At 53.3% G+C, this 20051-nt stretch overlaps 1 protein-coding gene across 6 annotated transcripts in view; it reads right to left on the reverse strand.

Annotated features, from left to right (window-relative positions):
- The window catches only part of CAMTA1 (calmodulin binding transcription activator 1), a 681426-nt gene that overhangs the window by 127003 nt on the left and 534372 nt on the right, over positions 1 to 20051 (reverse strand). The gene's annotated exons all lie outside the window — the stretch shown is intronic.

Below are 20051 nucleotides of genomic sequence, written 5' to 3' on the forward strand. Positions count from 1 at the left end.
TTTGGGCTCAGGTCTACGTTCCTCCTTTAGACCCAGGCTTTTTGACCCCAGAGTCTATGTCAGAAGGAAATTCATCGCTCAGTAGGCGGCCAACAAGTACCGGTCGAATCGAAGTCTGGTTGACCACATCTGCCTTCGGGGTGGTGGGGAAGTGGGGCACCCAGTGTGGACTGGTCGCTGGGGGCTGGGCCGTGCCTTTGGAGGGAAGTGAGCGTGGCGGCCAGTTGGTGGATCATCTACCCTCTGTCTACCCACCACCCTCTCCCTTCCTCCCTCCTGCCATTGCCAAGGCAGAGTGAATGAAGCTACACAGGCCATTCTGGGTCCTTCTGCATTTGAGCTGATTGGACTCTCCGTGTACACGCACGTACACACTCACACACACATGCTCACACATACATGCACGCACACTCACACTTGCCCCTCAGCTGTGAGGCCCGCAGCTCTCTCTTCTTGTTTGTTTTTAGGTCTTACCACGGCTGCCTTGAAGCTGAGAAGACAGACGCTGGGCCGAGGGCCTTGGCACCAGCCCAGGGTAACTGGGACACCCATGTTTGCAAAGAAAGCATTTGTGAAGTGTGAAGAAATCAGAACAGGGCCGTTTAAAAACTGTGTTTAAATTTCGCTCAAAATGTTCTATTTTGTGTAAGGGGCAGAGTCCCTTCAGAAAAACACTTGCTGGCATTTGCGAACCACTGTTGCCATGGAGCTGTTAAGAGAAGTTAGCTACCCAGGGTCGGCAATTAATTCTAGTAGCTGTCGGTAAAATGAGCCCGCAGCTCCTTTTGGAAAAAGCTGATGGGTACGGGGAAGCTGAAAGGTAAAAGCTGAAAAAACACCTCTTCTGATTGAGGGTTTTAGACTCACTGGAGCAAGGTGCCTTTCTTAGCTCTGTCTTTATGCTTCCCTCGCTGTGGAGGAGAAAGGGGGTAAGTGCTTGCCCCCAGAAGACAAGGCTTTCTTTTCTCTTAGTTCCTTTGAGAGAGGGGTGGGGGGTCCACCACTCACCAGCTGGGTGCTCCTAGGTGGGATGCCCAGCCTCTTGGAGGAACAGCTTCCTCTCTGCAGAATGGCGGTGAGGGTAGTACTCACTTCATTCATTCACCCACTCATTCATTCAACAGGTATCCTCCCATAACCACGACGTGCCAGGGGCTGGTCTAGTTCAGGTCTAAGGTGAATAAGATGAAGTTGTTCTCAAAGGGCATGGAAAAGGGGCGCCTGGGTGGCACAGTGGTTAAGCGTCTGCCTTCGGCTCAGGGCGTGATCCCGGCACTGTGGGATCGAGCCCCACATCAGGCTCCTCTGCTATGAGCCTGCTTCTTCCTCTCCCACTCCCCCTGCTTGTGTTCCCTCTCTTGCTGGCTGTCTCTATCTCTGTCGAATAAATAAATAAAAAATCTTAAAAAAAAAAAAAAAGAGCATGGAAAAGACAAACCAGGCAGATTTGGAGAAAGGAGAGGGTGATTTTGGAAGGGCTCGGTGCTAGGAGTATAAAAAGCCCAGGCAATGGGTGCCTGAGGGGGGCATGAGGCGGAGTTTAGCCACGGAACTCGGGGAAGGCCTCTGACGAGGAGACCTCGAGCTGAGTCTGGAGTGAGAATACAGCCTGAGGAAGATCTGGGGGAAGCAAGGGCTCAGACACAGGCGGGTGTGAAGGAAGAGCTTAGGGCAGCCTTGCCCTTACCCCTGCCCTCCCCTGCCCCCGCTCTCGGGGACATTCAGGAGAAAAGCCATGAGCAGAAGAAACGGAAGTTCCCCCCGGCGAGCAGAGCGCAGGGGCTGGCGAGGGCCACCCTCCGTGGCAGTGGCTCCGCACCCGTCTGCTCGTCTGGCGTCGGCCCGGTGCCTGGCCCAGAGCCGGGCTGGGTATTTGATGAACACGTGAAACAGTCCAAGAGCACCTCAATGTTAGACGAGCCTCCCCCCTGAACTCAAGACTCAGTGTCTCCGTGGAAGAAAACCTGCCCTTTTTAAGAAGAAATCACCCGGGAAGGTTTCCATTGGCAGCCACGACTCAGCACGAGGTGAAACATGCCGTTTTACCCACTCATGAGAAAGTTACCAAAGTTTAACTTGTTTAAGGTTTGTTCTGAAAAAACAATCTGTTTCGTTGGCCATTTGTTGAATGGAGGCATAAAAGATGGGTTATAATTAAGTCAGCTGTGTTCAGTAGCGGGTACTAACTTTGGAACTAAAAGAAGATAGAAACAGAGCACCCATCTGTTATCTTGCCGGCAGCCAGATGATGGGAAGAACTTGGACTTGGAATCGGACTTTGGCTCAGGCCCCACCTGGGCCACTTTAAACACAGTGTGATCTTGGCCGAGTTACTCAGCACCTCTCTTATTCCTCCCCTCCAAAACGAGGGTCATCACGCCCACCTGACAGAGCCATTGTGGGGGTCAAGTGGGAAAACATCAAAGAGCCCCCAACACAATTCCCAGCAAGTAGTAGCCACTTGGTCATTGGTTAGTGACCTCACAAACCAATCAACCTCTGTGCCCTCTGCCCTCCATACCTCTAGGGTCATGAGCTGAAACAGGTCCGTTTTACGGTGCCTTCGGAGGCAAGTAACTCCCCCCATTTGAATGTGGTTTCTGCAAAACCAGAGGTGTGAAGTAACTCCAATGTCACGCAAGGTCACCCCTGAGAAGATGCCTTGCTTTATCCTTAGCATAGTCTCTCCAGAGGCAGAGGGGGGCCAGCATGCAGGGGAGCTGCGTTGGTGCCTGGAATTTTGCAACGTGCCGAGGCCAGGTGCAAAATCGAAGTGACCTTCTCAGAGGCAATGGTCTCATGGTCAGGCTGTGTTGCAGGACACCCGGCTCTGCTCCGGTTGCACAGACCTTCCCATCCCTTATCCAGTAAACTTCCAGAAGGGCCAGTACAGCACTTGGCACCCCCCCCCCACCTCTCCTTGTTACTTAAATACACCCCAGATGATAGAGAGCGTTAAGCTGTGGCTGCCGGGCAGAGGCACCTGGCAGGAAATTAATTTCTTAGCTTCTTATTAACTTTGAGGGGAGTATCTCTATTGAACAATGATGCCAGGATAGGGTTGACCAGGGCTCCAGAGATTTTAATATTGGAGATTGGCAGCAAAGCATGACCTGCAGCCTCCCTTGCCACCATCTCATGCTGGCACCTGGCTTAGCCAATGTCTCTGGAGGGAAGGGAAAACTCCCAGCCTCTGAGACTACAGCCCCCAGTGGAAGTTTTGCTGGCACTGACAGGTGGCAGTGACCACATCCTCCTGCTGTGGTCTGCTGCTATGGAATGGAGGGGTGGTCCTCCCAGGGCCCTTGGCTGCCCTCAGACCAGTGGCCCCTCTCCTTGTGGCTACCTCCCGCTGGCTGCCCCCACGAGAGGTCTGCTTTCCCTCAGATGGTCCCTACCCGGCTCCCTCCGTTCTTCAGCCTCCAATCAAGGCTCTGTGGCCTCCCCTGGACTTTTGCGTCTCTCTGCTCCTGGCCCTGCTCTTCCCATCATGAGACAGAGCATCAGCAGGCTCCATTTCTGACTCTGTGACCTTCCTTAGTTCTTTCTCTTTCCCTCTTGCTCCACCTTTTCCAACCCTGTTTGTCTTGCACCTGTCCTTGGAGCTGCCTCTTCTGACCTTCCCACCTTTTCATCTCTTCTTCCCACCTTCTCCTGTCAGGGGACACTTTGGCTTGGTTGGAACGGTCAGGTTCAATTTCTCCAGCAAAACCTCTGAATCTCTCTGACCAGCTCTTGAATGTCTTTGTTTTCTAGCTAAAAACCAGCTGATCTCAGCACCAGCCAAGATTTGCCTTGAGGGCCTTGGCCTCTAAATCCTCTCCTCTTTCCTCAGTCCTAGATATTCCCTCCCACCCTGTCTCCCCTCTCTCCTCCCAGCCCACGTTTATGGAGTACCTACTATGTGAGTGCTGGCATGGAGACAGGAACCACTGAACGGGAGCCTGCTCCTTAAATGCTTACAGTATCCCAGGGAAACTCATGTGGAATAAGGCAGAGTGAAATATTTGTCTGCAAAGGCAAAGGAAAGTTTTGTGGGAGAAGGGAAGGAGAAGCGATGCCTGGTCCTGTGTTTCCCAGCTTCTAGTCCCAACTAGTTGGGAAGTCAGCCTCCTCTCTCCCCTCCACCCTGGGAGCAAAGCACCATGGGAATATCCTGGATGCAAGCCAGGCTTAAACACAGATTCTCAATGTCACAACTGCAGACATTTGGGGCTGGATATTCCTTTGTTATGGAGGGTTGCCCTGTGCATTGTAGGAGATTAAGAAGCATCGTGGTCTCTACATCTAAGAGCCAGTAGCATCTTAGAATGGTAACAATCAGAAATGTCTCTAGACATTGCTGAATGTCCCCTGGGAGGCCAAATCTGCCTCAGTTGAGAACCACTGAGCCACACAATGACCCCACGTTCTACCTATTCTCCGGGTACCACTTTGTTCAACTTTCAGGATTCCAAAAGGGATGGGGAGAGTAAGACTGTCCTTAGAGGGAACTTAAAGGTGCCAGGGCTAGTTCTGGTCTATTCTGGGGTTCATTTTATCATTACTTTGGTTTTTTACACATACATTTCTTTGTTTTCACCATTTAATAAGAAATGTGACATGGCTTTATGGTGGATGCTGCTGGGTTGTCTACCAGCATTTGTTCCCCACCAAAATTCCTTTCTCCCCCATGCAGCCATAAGCCTGGGCCTGCGGGGGGCTGGGAGGTGAGGTGGGGCCCAACTGGCCAAGTGTTCTCCCATCCCCTTCCATGGGGATTGCTCAAGAATGAATCTATGACCCATTTCTGGCTAATGAGGCAACAAAAGTGTGAGCTTCGGTAAGAGGGTTTGCCACTGGCAAGAGCTGCGGTATCTCCCATCTTCCTCCTAAAATGGTACATGTGGGTGTGACCCTGGACTTGCTGCTGCCATCTTGCTCCCAGCAAGAGCATGAAGCTACCATTGGAGACAGCTGAGCAAAGAGTTGGAAAGAACCTGGGTCCTTGGTGACACGACCAAGCCTCTGAGCTCACTAACCTCAGCCTGCATTCCCTCCGACTTCCCTCGTAGGTGATGTCACAGACTCTATTGCTTAGGCCAGTTTGAGTTGGGGCAATATCCCTGGGGCAGGAATATCTTGCCATGGCATCATTTGGTAAAGATGGAAAAAGGCTTGGCAGGGGAGAGAAGCTAGACTGTGGCTTTTTTCCTAAAGAAACAGATTCCACCTCCTCGTGCTCTCTTGCATTGGCCAAGCTGTGAGGTCCGCTGCTTTGTGGGAGGTCACATAGCTTCAGGGGCTCCCCTCCCTGGGCCCCAGCCTCCCTAAAATCTGCAGCCAAGATCTGCATCAGTCTGAGATGCAAATTTCCTAACTACATTTAAATAAGTCCCTTATTTCCCTTCTCTTCCTGATATCTAATCCAAGATCAGGTGAAGAGGAAAAAAAGAAAACACACACACACACACACACACACACACACACACACACACACATGGCCACCTTTCTGGAAGAAACGGATAGCTCTAAATTGAAACCCAAGTAACATAACAGCCTTCAAACTGGCATTTGCAATTGGGCTGAGCGAACCTAATTCCATATCAAAGGAACAGGGAAGTATTTTAATTATCTCATTCTCATAATGGAAGAAGAAACTGGTTCTGTGGGAGGTAAACACCCTAAGCCACAAGGTTTCCCTGTAAATTACAACGCTCAACTTGAGCTGACAAGGAGAGGGGACGCTTCTTCCTGTTTGATGGCGTTCCCTGACGTGTGGCCTTTTACCATAGTCATAAAAAGGCAGTAAATTAGGAAGGCGCTGTAAAATATCATCAAAACCGACTGGGATCAACCACGAGAAGCCAAATTTCCAGCCAGAGCCTTGAAAATGAGGGAGACATAAACAGCATTAAGCCAGTTCTTGGGGTGGAGGCCCCCTGGCCAGGGAAGAAAGCACGACATTGCTTCCAAAGGTGCAGGAGTTGTAAGTACGGATGGATCCACACACAAAGCAAGATGACAGGAGGCTGCAGAATGGGAGGGCTGCCCTCTCCTAGAAAATGGTCCTCCCCCATGGGGATCTGCTTGGCTTGGTACTGTCTCCAGAGCCAACATGGGCTAAGAGGCCCTCTTTCCATTCACCACTCAGCCAACACTTTCTTGAGGTCCTATGTGCCAGCACTGGAGGTGTGACTACGGGAGTGCAAGTCACTCTCTGCAGAAGCCCAGTGGGACAGGCAGGTCATGTGTCCAGTCTGATGGAATCAAGGTTGGCTGAGGTGACAATAAGAAATGACAGCGGGGTTGGCCACGATACAGCAATGCCCAGGCTGCTAGGGGAGCACCGCATCTCCGAAGCAGACGCAAGTCCATCTGAGCGGTTTGGGAGCCCCTACTCTGCGCCTGGGGCGGGGCTGAGTTCCTGCCCAGTCAATGGTAATGAAAGCTCCTGTTGACTGTGCTAGGTGGGCTCTAGGTTGCAGGCTTTACATGGCCTCCTGCACTGAATCTTCCCAAGAATCTTATCAGGCACTGTTGTTATGATCTGTTCCGCTTCAGAGCTGAAGAATTGGGCTCCGAGAAGTTAGGGAACCTGCGTCTGGTCACAGTTTCCTATTAGAGGTTCCTGCCCTTGAATCCCAAGCAATCTCATCTCGCTCTGACCAGCCAGGCTCCAACACTGGATGTAGGAACGGTTGAGACTCTTGATTCTCCATTTGTTGGACTATTTCACAACTGAAAAATTGACATCTGAGAGCAAATTTCTTTGAGGAAATCAATCCTGGTCCTGGGGAAATAGTGCCTTAGACCTTAAGGGTGTGTGTGAAAGTGTGTGTGTATCTTCCAGGTAAACACTCCCAGTGGGACACTCACCATCCCAGGCTGTGTCTTCCTGGGTATCTGAGTGTCTGATTAGAAGAACCAGGGGCCACCCCAATATCTGAGTACCAGTCAGCCCCGGTATGACTGCTGATATGCTGGCCAGAGAACCTGAGGGTAGAGGACTCAAGTTCTTCCGGGAATTTCCCTGAGGTCCCAGAGCCTTCCCATGTTCCCCTTGGTTCTAGGCAGGACTGATATGAATCAGTTCAGGCAGAAGGACATGTACACTTTCAAAAGTCTGTACAGGGGGGTTTGATAAGCCCTTGAACTTTTCCTTCTGTCTCACCTGATTGCTGCCACATGTTTGGGCTCTGGTGTGTCCTCCCTATTGGAGGTGGAAAGGGGCCCAGTAGACACATTCTGATATTTATAGACAGAATCGAGTGACTCCCAGCCAAGGGTGGGCCTTCCATGACCCAGGAATCTCAGTCACTTGGATACAGTAATCTCTCAGCTGGAAATGAAGCTCAAGGCCACCACAGCAGCCCATGGCTGGGACCAGCGGAGGCCCTGGCCTCATGCCCAGCTCCTCTTGGCTCCCAGCAGCCACACTTCCCCCGTGGGAAGGGCAGTTTATAAAACAGAAGGAGCAGGCTCAGCCACACTCAACCCCAAGAACTCAACCCTCCATGTCTTAGAGAGAAAACTTCACTGCAGGGGACACCTGTGGGTTGGCAAGACTTATTCAGGTGACAGATTTATAATAAACAGCCTTATTTTATAGAGCCCCAAATATTTGCACAAAAATAAGCCCTTCGTATAACTTGTGCCATTTATCTCCCTGCTGTCACCCAGTATATCTCTCTATTTTATTACTGTATTTTCCAGTTCCTCTCGCTTCTGTGCTCACCTCTCTTCTCTCATTTCCACTGCAGCTGTCACTCTGGTGGGCCCTGTCTCCCCCTCCCTTTCATGCTCTTCCTTCTGCCGGCTAGTGCCCCACCCCAGTAACTCAGGGGACTTGGGATCCCCAGGGTCCCCCGTCCTTCCTCAAGGATTCTTGGAACAACAGGAATGTGCCAATGGGGAAGGACCCCTCACCCAAACACCCTTCCATCCCTGCCTGGGGCCTGGCCCTCTTTTTCAGCACTCTGGACAGCGCCCGGCACGGTCACTTTCACACCCTTGGTCCAGGCCGACCCCCACCCCCACGGAGCCACTTAAACTGCCTCCCTGCCTCATCGCTCAGCATTTCTAACACTACAGAGTAAACCCCAAGTGGTTTCTGACCTTCTGCTACCCCAAGACCCATGCTCAATAACAGATTGGGAAGTGCAGGAAGAAGCCATTTTAATTTCAAAGTTTTGCTGACATTCGAGGGCTCTCAAGGTTTATATAAACAGAACGCCCCGCTTGAAATATCACTTTGAATTCTGTTTGTGCAGTCGCGCCTCTAATGTGCTGCTGTTTTGGTTTCCCTCGGCAATGGGAGCCTTTGTGTTTTAATATTCAGAGGCACAAGGAAGCGGGAAAATTATAGCTGGGGACTCCCGGGCTTGGTTCTTCATCATCCAAGTTAAATTTGGCTGAATTGAGGGAAAACATCCTTTTAAAAGGGTGGTAAATGGGAATAATAATCTCTTACATTTACAAAACACTGGGTATTTTCAAAGCCTGCTCACATTCATTATCTTGTTAGATTTTCACAGCAATCCTGCTCAGAACCTTCCACAAATAGCTACTGTAGGTGCCCCATATGAATGGCAAGGCTCAGGAAGCCTGTGCAGCAAACAGAGAAACTGAGGCTGAGGGCGTGCATGTGATCGACCCAAGGTCACTCCAAGGTGGAGTGCAAGGAGGGCCAAGCTCGTGAGGTGGCCATGCTGGCCACCTTTTCTAGCAGGCTGCCTCCTTCCTCATGCCCCTTCTGTGTCTTCAAGCAACCACCAAAGGGTTTCTCCACATGGGGGTGCCACTTGAACCCCTCTCTAGGGCTTCTGCCTTTTAAGGGGAATTAAAACCCAAAGCAAAAGGAGAAAATCCCTAAAATTAGCAAGAGTCTTCATCTACGAAGCATTTATACTTTGTGCCAAGAAGCGTGCTCTATGCTACATCCCTGATATGCATTATTTCATCTGATCTTCTTAACCCTGAGAATGGTTTCCATTCCCTTTTACGGCTCAGAAAACTGATGTTCATAAGATTATAGCTAGTCAGTGTTAAGGCCATATCCACACCTGGGCAGCCTGCTCCAAAGCCTGACCATCCCATCCCCACGCCATCCACTTCCTGTTTGTGTCTCAGGGCAGCTTTTAGCATCAGACATGGTGGGGGTGGGGTGGGGGGCCGGACTGGGGCCAGGTGTGAGGCCTGCTTTGCCCTTCCTGTGAGAGGTCAGGTTTTTTCCCTCCCTGGGGCTGTTCTGGGTGCGGGGTCCAGGTCCTGAGGCTGCCCCCTGCCTGGCATCATGCCCTTCAGGATGGAGGTCACTGGACCGCACCCTGCGCATGGCCCGGTCATTCATGCTACATCGCAATCACTCCAGCAAACGTGCTGCTGCATGGACGGATGAATAAATGAATGAATGAGGAAGAGGGCCTGACTCTGCAGGTGTGCAGATGGGGGCAGGGCAGCAGAAGGGCATGACACACCTGCTCCGGCTCACCCCCTGCAGCACCCCTCAGCAGGGCTGACAGCCCCTGATGGCCAAGGTGAAGTGGATGCAGCTGGGCCCGGGGCTTCCAGGGTTCAAGGTGAGTGAGGGTGGTGTGAGACTCTGAGGATAGCACCAGGGTCCATCAGATAAGCCTGATTTGATGTTCATGGTCTAGTCGGGCCGGGCAAGCTGATGGTGGATTGTTCCAGGCTCTGTCTCCGGGGGTGGTGTCATTTATAGGTTCTTGAAATTTGTTACTGTTGATAACAGTGACGAGCATAAATATCTCCAAGTGAGGAATGCTAATAACACAGGAGGCATTTTTTAAGTGGTGGCTTTGGGGAGCCTTCAGCGTGTCAGTGCCAATGGGGCCGCTGTTGTCGCTGTCATATATCTGGGAAGTTATTCTGGGAAGGTCGCCCGGTGACTCGATTGTCATTATGTACAAAATATTTCAATTTTCTAGAATAGAGTTGGTTCTGGCGTCAATGAATCTTCATCTTCTGTCCTTTTTATGTCTCCCTGTTTGTCTCTGGGGTCTGGTTTTGTGTGAGCAGGAGAAGACGGGCATAAATAGGTGGCTAGGCTGGAATGGGACGCTCCATGTCAGACTTACAAAGTGGGAGAGGGTCAGGGGATGTGCGATGAGTCCTCAGGACCCTCTGGGGGGACAGGGGGCAGATGGGGCCAGCTCAGGACCTGAAAGGAGCCCCCTCACACACCTTTGACCCCAATTCATCTGCTCCGGCTAAACTGGTCCCTGGATTCAGCTTGCACCTTTGGGCCCTGGGTTTTGCTCACATAGTCATTTCTCTTACCAAAGTCCCCTCCCTGCCTGCTCAGACCTCAGAGTCCAGCCTGCCCCCACCACCTATCACTCTCCTCTGACCCAAAGCCCGTGTGGTGGTGTGATTCATCCCGCACTTAATCACGTGCTTTCCCCTGCCGCGCTCCCATCCCCACTTGGCAACAGGGCTTAAATCTTGTTCTATTTAACTTGTCCCCAATTTGTCACCACCTCCTTGTGGGCAAGGACCATATCATATATGCTTCTGCGATTCCCAAAGAGGCCAGCTGGGGCTGCCTCTCCTCTGTGCCTTCTCTCCCTCCTGGCGGGGCAAATCACTGCCCATTCCCCAAGCCTCTCAGCAATGGCTGACTGCCTACAGGAACCACCCCAGCCAGGCTGGGACCCCTCCTGCATGCTTTGGGACCAGCCTGGGCCAACCATCATCGCAGCCTGCACTCACTGCTCAGGACTCTCCACCCTCCTTGTCTGTTCATCCCAGCACCAGGCACACAGTGGGTCTTGAATAAATAAGCAGATAAATAGTAGCACTTCAGGGGGGATCAGCTAGGATTCTGAGCTTTGCTCTGCATTCCAATTCCAAGGTGAAAATGACTATGTGGCCCGACACGAATCTCATGTCCAGCCCCAGGTCACCCATGGATTAGACACAATTGCCCAATGTCTTCATGCTCCCTCTACCCCAGGTCTACGGGGTGTGGGTCTGGCTGGGCACCTGCTGATGCCCCAGGGGGGAGGGGTGCAGAGATTTCTAAGATGGGGGTCCCTGCCTTTGGGAAACACACTTGGAGGGGAGACCAGACTGGCACACGTGGAAAGATTAACAAAGAACACAGACCCTCTGGGTGGAGAGGAGCAGCCTTGGAGGGAGGTTGGGGGGGTTCTTGAGGAGAAGGCATTATTGCAGGAGCGGGAGCCAGCCTGGAAATCTGTTCTCACAGGCTCCATGTATTGCTCCCACCGCCTTCTGCTCCACTCGAACCTTTTCTTTGAAATGCCTTATTAACTTGCAAAGGGCAGTCATGTCCTCCAAGGGCCCCTGCAGGACGGCTCCAGCCCTTTGAGTGCTGGCCTTGCTTAGACTCTGGCCTCTGCATGGTCCCTGGTCTCCCGAAATGTCAGAATGGCTCTGCCTGGCAGGCATCTCTCCACTCGCTCCCAGTGAGCTCTGAGCAGGTGGGGACATCATGGTCACAGGCCCAGGCAGGGTGTGGCAAGGCACAGAGTCGTGAGGACCCGTGGCCATGACAGGGCAGGCCATGGGGGAAAGGTGGGGGCCAGGGGCAGCCTGAGGCAACAGCAGCCCTCACTCTGCCCCAGCACACGAGTGTAGCTGGGGAAAGGCCTGTGGCAGGTGAGGCCAGGAAGAGCATTCAGCCACATGCAGCCCTTGTCAGACTCTCATTAGTGAATTGGGCCCAACGGTGGCTGGGCCACCCGGGGCCTCCTGTCGTATTCCAAGGTGGGGGCACAGCGGGCCTTCTGCTCGCTCACATCGCCCTAGTGGGGCTCAAGACCCAGGGCTGGGGAAACTTTCTCTTCCCCCAGAGACTCAGGTCAGCAGGGAGACTATGCATATTTCTGGCATTCTGCTCTCAGGCCATTTAGGGAGCAAATGAAACGCTGCAGGCTTTCCCAGCTGGGGCTGAATCTTGCTTCTGAGAAGGGGCAGATATCAGTTCTGGCTCATGCAGGGTCTATTACGGCTCCAGGTACCTTCCTTCCTCTGGGCCAGAGTCATTTATGAGCCCCCCCGACCCCCTGCCCTCCTGCAACCATTGCTGACAGGCTCTGGGGGGCAGGCACTCTCCATCACTTTTGAACAACAAAAAACAGATCCCTTGAGGTGTTGGAGATACAACCCTCTGGTCTATTACCTTAATTCTACAGGAGAAACGAGGGCGGGGTGGCAGGTCACGGCTAATTGTACCCAATCGATCTTGTTCACTGCTGTGTCCCCAGTACCCAATACATATCTGCAAATTCCCTTCATTTGACCAATGTTTATTAAGCACCCATTCGGTGTGCTACACTGTGTAAACAAGAACAGGATGGGGAGCGGTGGTGATCAAGGGGACCCCACCCTTTCCGCCGGGAGCTGACTGTGGGGAGGGGCGGGTGGGCCAAGGAGGGAAAGAAGAGAACCCAGGTATGCCATCTCCTCCCTCAGAGTCACCATGTGCTGGACTACGTGGGTATTCGAGAAGTCGCCATGCTTGTCTGTTGCTGTGTGTGTGTGTGTGTGTGTGCGTGTGTGTGTGTGCGTGCACGCATGTGAACGTGGGCACAAGCCCTCACTGGGCTGTGTGCTGGGCCTGTGTCCCTGAGGTTCTCCATCCCAGCGTTTTATTAAGAAACGTCCCCGAGAACCTGCTTGCCAGGCCGAGACCGCTTGACTCCGTCCTGTAACGCACTCCCAGAAGAGCAGAGAACCGTGCCGTGCTTCCGGTGAGGAGGCTTGAGGGCATCCTCTTGTCGCACAGATGGGAAGATGAGACAAGAAAGCCTGGGGGAGGTGAGGCCGTAGTGGTGAATAATCACAGCCCCGTGTTCCCACACGCCGGGAAGCTCATGCGTGTTCCCCGTTGCCTTGTGGGAGAGCTGGCCCCACTTGGCTTTGCAGAAAGGAAAGGGAAGCTCGGAGGAGCCAAGTGACCTGCTGAAGGTCATGCGACCTGTCCGTGGTGGAGATCAGCTGGGACTCCAGCCTTGAGCTTGGACACTCTCAGCAAGGTTACAGGGCCCCATGGTGCCCACGGGGACCCAGCCTGTGCCCTGCTCTCCTCTCCCTGTTCGCGCTCCGGCCTTCTGCAAGGCCGGGCTGGGGCTGGAGGAAAGGAGCTTTGAGGGCAGGCCAGGGACCCCTGGGCCTCCCTTGGGGGGCTGGAGGCCGGGGCCAGGGCTCCCTTCCTGTGGCTGCCAGGCTCCCAATCTGAGGGCCTTTGATTGGCTGTTAACACCCAAAGTGGAGCTGAGGCTCATGAATCATTCATGACGGCACTCCAACGAGATCATTATTTTGAGTGTTGAGTGTCAGGAAAACAGTGTCTGACGGGTAAACATGATGTCTGATGACACAACAGCCGATGGGGTGACCCGGCAGCCGGGCACCTGCCAAGCTGCTGGGAATTTTTAAACATTAGGAAAAAAAATCCAACCCAGGCTCAGGGAAGAGCAGCAGGCTCACGGCAAAGCCCTCATCTGCGGTGGGGCCAGGAGGCGGGGCGGCGGGACGTCCTCGGGCGGGAAGTGACTCAGCCTTGCCCCCAGCCCCGCGGCCCAGGCAGCGCTGTGAGCCGGCTGCTCAGCTCAGCCCAAGAGCTCCTGCCCTTGCTTTCTTGTAGAATTTCCCACAGACCGTCCTTCTGGAAAAGGCCATGGAGACCTCCAGCTCCCATCCATCTACCCTGGACCATGCCACCCTCCTGTTCCCCCGGTTGGACCTGTGGCAGGGCGAGGCCCCGGGCTCCCCACGCGCCTGGCCATGTCGAAGCTGCTTTCTAGCAGATGACAGCCTGTCAACAGCCTCACAACCTGCATTATTCAAGCAGAACAAGGTGAGCGTTGGCTGCACCTGCGAGTGCGGATCAAACTGGCGGCCAGAGTGGCAGCTACAAGCACTCAGATCTTCTGAAGAGAAAGGGCTGCCGAGGGGACCCCCACAGGCCAAAGGGGATCCTGCTGGCGGGGCGGGGTCCAGTCCCCTCCCTGCCACCAGCCTCTCACGCAGCCCCTCTGCCCTTCCCTGTTGGGGCACGTCCTCATGTCACCCAGTCATGGGCCCCACTAGGCCCTCTCCCACTCCTGCGGGCCCTGGGTCTTAAAACGGGGTGACAAAGACACATACCTGCCCCCAGAAGGGGTCCCTCTGGACACTGAGACTTCCCAGGAGGCTCTGTCCTGGCTCTGTTTCCCCCATCCCTGCAGGGACCTTTCCAGCAGCTCCCCGCTGTCTCCCTTACCCCTTGCCTCTATCAGGGCCCAGCCCACGTGGCCTCCACATGCTTTCTGTTCTCTCTGTAGATCACCTTCAACCAGGCCTGCGGGGCAAACTCCAGTGCAGCATCTGAGGCCTGGGAGGAGAGGGGGCAGGAGCACTGGGTCTGCAGCCAGGAGAAAGTACCCTAGCCAAGGGTCAGCAGCAGCAAAGGTAGAGTATGGGGCCCCCAGAGGGGCCAAAGCCTGACCCAGAGAAATGAGCTCCTTGGCCTAGCTGAGGGCACAGGTTCAAGAGGACTCACACAGCTCAGAGCTGCAAAGGCCCTCTGAGGTCATCCAGCCCTGCCTTCCATAGCATAAGAACACCTTCCACTACACCGACAAGTCCCTCCTCTTGAACGCTTCCAGGGATGGAAGGTCACTCCCTCCCCACACCATCTATGCCACCAAAAGCATTTGAGTCTTTCTTTCTTAACCTGAAGTCAATGCTACCCTGAAGAATCTGCCATGATTTTATCTTCTCAATCCACATAAAATAGGACTCTACTCTTCAGGATGTGATAGTCTTTCAAAGATTTGAAGACAGATTCATGTCATCCATCCATACACCCATTCACTCATCCATCCACCCAACCATCCACCCATCCATTCACCTACTCATCCACCCCTCTTTTGTCTACCCACCTATTCATCCACTTTTCCATCCATCAATCCACTCACTCACCCATCCATCCACCCATCCATCCATCCACTCACTCATCCATCCATCCATCCATCCATCCATCCATCCATCCATCCATCCACTCATCCATCCATCCATCCATCCATCCATCCATCCATCCATCCATCCACTCATCCATCCATCCATCCATCCACTCACTCACCCATCCATCCACCCATCCATCCATCCACCCATCCATCCATTCACTCACTTATCCATCCATCCATCCATCCATCCATCCATCCATCCATCCATCCACTCACCTATCCATCCACCTACTCAACCCCCCCTCTTCTGTCTACCCACCTATTCATCCACCCGTCTACCCATCCATCCTTCCATTTAACATGTACTGAGGAGGTGCTGAATGCCAATACCACTCTGGGTATTGGAAGATGCAGTCTCTGGCCTCCAGGAGCTTATTCTCCTGGTGCTGAGGCAGGCATGTAACAAGAGTCACACTGTAACCAGAGCGCTAGATGAGAGGAATGAAAACAGGATGGAAAGCGTCTGCAGCCCAGCACTCCCAGTTTCTTCCCCCGACAGTCCTGAGGACTCCAGAGCCCTCCTCCCCCTTAGCAGCCTTCTCTGGATGACTCCTGGTCTAGACACCATCCTGTTCAAGCTCGATGCCCACAACTATGTTGGAACTGTCTGGTCTAGAGCCAGCCTTCTCCCATGGCTGTGGGCAGGCCAGGCCTGAACCCAGGGGTGGTCCTTCAGCTCGGAAGGTCTGGCAGGGCAGTCCCTCCTGGGGCTTGAGGGTGGGGGTGGGAATGTCTTCCTATGTTCCATCCCCTGGAGAGGAGGAAATGTTTGTGCCATTAACCTGAAATGCTCTTCCAAGCTCCTTCATAGATCATGTCTGGTCACTTTTCCATGCACCAAAGAACATTTCAAATGAGTCCCTGGCGGGCTTGGTTGGGAAGTTCTTTTGGACACTTAAAATTTCAGCCTCTGAATGTAAGGCATGCTAGTGGTAATTGTTCAGGAAAATCAAATGAAAGCAGATACAGCAAGTTTCTAGTTATTTATCAGCCATAGATACAGGCCACTTTTCATCATACTGAGCCTCCAGAAAAGATAAAGGAGAATTGATCTGAGTCTCTACTGTGGAAGTGTCGTGTATTGCTGGCATCCAAGTTCCGTCTTAAAGGAACCATTTCCTGGTCTGTGTTGTATCCTGGGAAGCAGCTGCTGGGTCTCAGGCTCTTCCCCAAATACTCCGCTGGAGAGGTTGTGGTTGCCTGGCATCCCTTAGTTGGAGGGGCCTGGATTCTGGACTTGAATGGGATCTTAATTCAGGACCAGGGCTCAGGGGCCTGTTCCATGCTCCACTGACAACACTGGCTTCTCCCTACCTAACCAGGGCAACCTTCTTATTCTCTGCTGAGGGGCCTTGCCTGGTTCATGTGACTTACAGGGCATGAGCCTTCTGGTGTGGTATCTGTCCTTTGCTGAAGCCCTCCCACAGACTACCCCCCAAAGTTAGAGGTCAGGGGTGGGAGAGATGCAGACCAGGCAGGGGTGGGGCCATCACATCCAAGAGACCACGGTGTTGGCAGAGGACAGCCAAGGGCACTTGGTTGTTCCTTCCTGTGATGGTTAATTCCATGTGTCAACTTGGCTAGGGCACAGCACCCAGATATTTGGTCAAACACCAGTCTAGATGTGGCTGTGAAGGTATTTTTAAAATAAAATTAACATTTAAGTCAGTAGACTTGGGATAAAGAGATCACCCTGCATAATGTAAATGGACCTCATCCCATCAGTTGAAGTTCTTAGGAGAAAGACACAGGTTCCCCAAGGAAAGGAAGAAATTCTTCCTACAGACAGATTTTGGACTCAGTACTGCAACATCAACTCCTCTGGTCTCCAGCCTGCTAGTATGCCCTAGAGAATTTGGATTTGTCAGCCCCACAAGGGAGGGCCAATTTGGTGAGCCAATTCCTTAAAATCAATCTCTCTTTCATTTTGTATGTACACACACACACATGAACACACACACACACACACAATCCTACTGGTTATGTTTCTCTGGAAAACCCCCCACCAGGAAGCTCCTGCTCTACTCCACTGACCCCATCAGACCCTCAGAGGCTGTCCAGCTCTGCCGGTCTATCGCTTCCTTCCTGTGTAGATCTTGGGGCCAGAGTCAGCAAGCAATCAATCAATCAACCAGTAGTCAATGGTAAGAGAAAATCACAGTGCTTCCTGCTAATTATTGAGCATTTGTTCTATGCCAGACATCGAGCTAACCCATCATATGCGTCAACTCCTGTCCTCGCACCAACCCTGGGAGGCAGGTGCCCTCATCACTCCCATCTAGAAGCAGAGGAAACGGAAGCTCAGAGAGATCAAACATCTTGCCCAATGTCAAACGCAGCTGGTAGGTGGCGGAGCCCAGACTTGAACCAGCTTCATTTAAGGCCCTTGCCTGTGCGACGGGTTCTGGTCCTGGTATTTATTGGAGAGCCGGGGAGCAGGTTGGTGGCGTTAGGAGCAATCAGGCTAGTATCTTACGGCAACAGAGGGAGAAGATGCCAGCAACGATGAATACCTGAGGTCTCAAAGGGAATGGAAAGTGGAAAGGCCCAGGACCAGGCCAGGCCCTCCATGTCCTCGGGCTCCTGGGGTCAATGGGGGAATATAGCATGTCCTTGGGAGCATTAGTTCTGTTCATGTTGGGAGTTCTAAGTGCCATCACCTTGTCACTCTCTCCCATAGATAGAGACATGAGTGGGGGTGGGCAATGGGGAAATGAAATCTAAAAAGCCATGTCATCCTGAATGATTCTTCAGCAGCTGGCTGCCCCTCACTGCTCCAAGAAAGGCAATAAAGCCAGGAGAACCTATAAAAGCGAGTGGCGTGGGCTTGACAGATCTGACTGTCTCCGGCAGGTGACGGCCAATTCAACCACAGAGGAAAATAGAAGTTGCAGTCAACTGGCCAGAGAGCACATGACCCCAAGAAACCGGGCCCCACGGCTCATCTGAAGAACGGGACCTTTTCAGCTGTGTGGGAGCAGGCCCCAGGTAGGGCCCCAGGCAGGGCCCCAGGGGAGGGCAGGCCAGGACACAGAGCTAGAGGTGGACAGGAGTCTTACAGATGGGAGGCAGGTGGCGTGGTCACCATAACATATGTGTGGGTATGAGCAGGCATGGGGCTTGGGGAGATGCAGGGTAAATTCTGGGCCAAGGACCCTAAAGCTCTGGTGAAGTTTGTTCTAAGTCCAACTGTATCTCCCAAGAGATGAACCCTTATTGACAAGATCCAGCTAGCACCTGGCATGGAACCACCCCATCTGAAGTCTCCTCCATTTACACCCACCTCTGGTCACATGGCCTAGCTGAGAACGGGCAGGCCAGCCCCTCCATGCTGGGGCAGGGATGCAGCATGCTGTTCTTGGCCTGTCTTGGACTGTAGTCGGTGGGGAAGACACCGGCCACCAGCCTCCATGGACTGAGAGCCCTCCTGCTTGCCTGTCCCGGTAGCTCAGCCCTACTGCACCAACCCCCCAGCTCTGTCTCCTCCACACTGTCTGCGGGCCCCAGGACCTTGTCACTGCTGCAGTGCCCCACGGGGACTTCCCACCCATCTGCAAGGATACAGGGAGGTGCTGGGACAGTTCAGGCTAAACTGTTGGAGCTGGGGACCCAGGAAGCCAGGGAGACCACCGCCAAAGGGCAGCCGGGCTACTTCAGCCACAGTTTACCTGGACACCAATTTTCCCTGCAAATGACACCTTTTTGGGCAGACAGCTTGCCTCTCTGGAAGGCTGACTGGAGGCTGGCCAGGGCCAGGGAGGGGGCATCTGTGAGGAGAACCTGCCACGGAGCTCATGTGCCTGGGTTCTGTGGAACTCTGTGCAGGGGCCTCTGTTTCCTCAGCTGTGGACGGAGCGGGGATGGCATCGACGTCCCTGGATTCTCTGGACTTGTGATGGCACATTTTGAGGGCAGGGGGCTGGGCGCAGGGCATCTCAAAGTTTCATGAGTGTCACAATCACCCTGGAAGGACCCCGAGAGTCTGCTTCCCTGCACGGCAGTTAACTTGGGGAAACCGCACGCTCATCAGGCACCCCAGAGGCTGACAGGGGCCCTAACCTCTGTGAGAATCGCTGTAGCCAGGCTCCTCCAGTAGGTCCAAACCTGGCTGCATCCCCTCCCACTGCCGGCTTGGGGAGGTGCCTGTGACGCCTGGTGGGGGGGGGGCAAGGAAGCTCCGAGGGGATGACGAGGGTGAGCTCTCAGTGTATGGTACGTGACCTCGCCCGGTCCCTTCCAGCCTGGCATTTTGAGCTGCCTTCATTTCCTCACCTCTAAAACAAGGCCATACCCACCTAGCTTCTTATTAGCCAGCTTGGGCCTCAGTTTCCCCATCTCTAAACTGGGGGAATTCACATCACTTGTTTTTCCTCGTCGTTTCGATCTGGTGATCGGGGCACCCTGTTGGAGGCTGAGCCTGGGCCCGGGGGTGGGGGTGGGTGCGACCGGGGAGCCTCGGGGCTCCGAGATGCTGAGCGAGAACCAGCCTCCGGGTTCAGCGGAACCAGGGGAGGAGACAGCCTCCCACCTCCTTTGTTTAAAGAAGAGCCAAATTAAAGCGCTAAGTTTATACATTAACTTTGCTGCAGACAGGAGATTTTAAATAGCTTTCTAAAAGGTATTTTTAAAAACTGCTTTTCAGTGCTCCATTGAAAGTTCTCCGCCTTGCTCTGGAGTCTCAGCAGCTGCCAAAAATACGATGGAAATTACTAACATATCGTCTATGTTGGCTCTGGGACGGTTTGCCAACCTGGCTCCAATCATCTAAACACTGATCACATTCGACCCGAAACACCGGCGCTGCTTTTGCCCAGTGTGATGAGCCGGGGCCTCATGGGGGGGCGTCTTCGCTTACAGATCCGCTTGGCCCCCGTGGGCTCCTTCCCGAAAGACTCTTTTTAGTTTATGGCACCCGCAAGGGACAGTTCTCTCCCGGCACCCTCTGCTCCTCCTCCTCCGTTGACCTGTAAGTGCTGGGGTGTCTCTGGGCTCGGTCTCCAGCCTCCCACTCTAGGTCTTGATTCCTGACTAGGCTCATGACTTCCCCACCCAGCTCCAAACCGATAGCACCCG

The sequence above is a fragment of the Ursus americanus genome, chromosome 33, assembly GCF_024610735.1.
Source record: "Ursus americanus isolate L20-20 chromosome 33, mUrsAme1.1.p, whole genome shotgun sequence".
NCBI lineage: Eukaryota > Metazoa > Chordata > Mammalia > Carnivora > Ursidae > Ursus > Ursus americanus.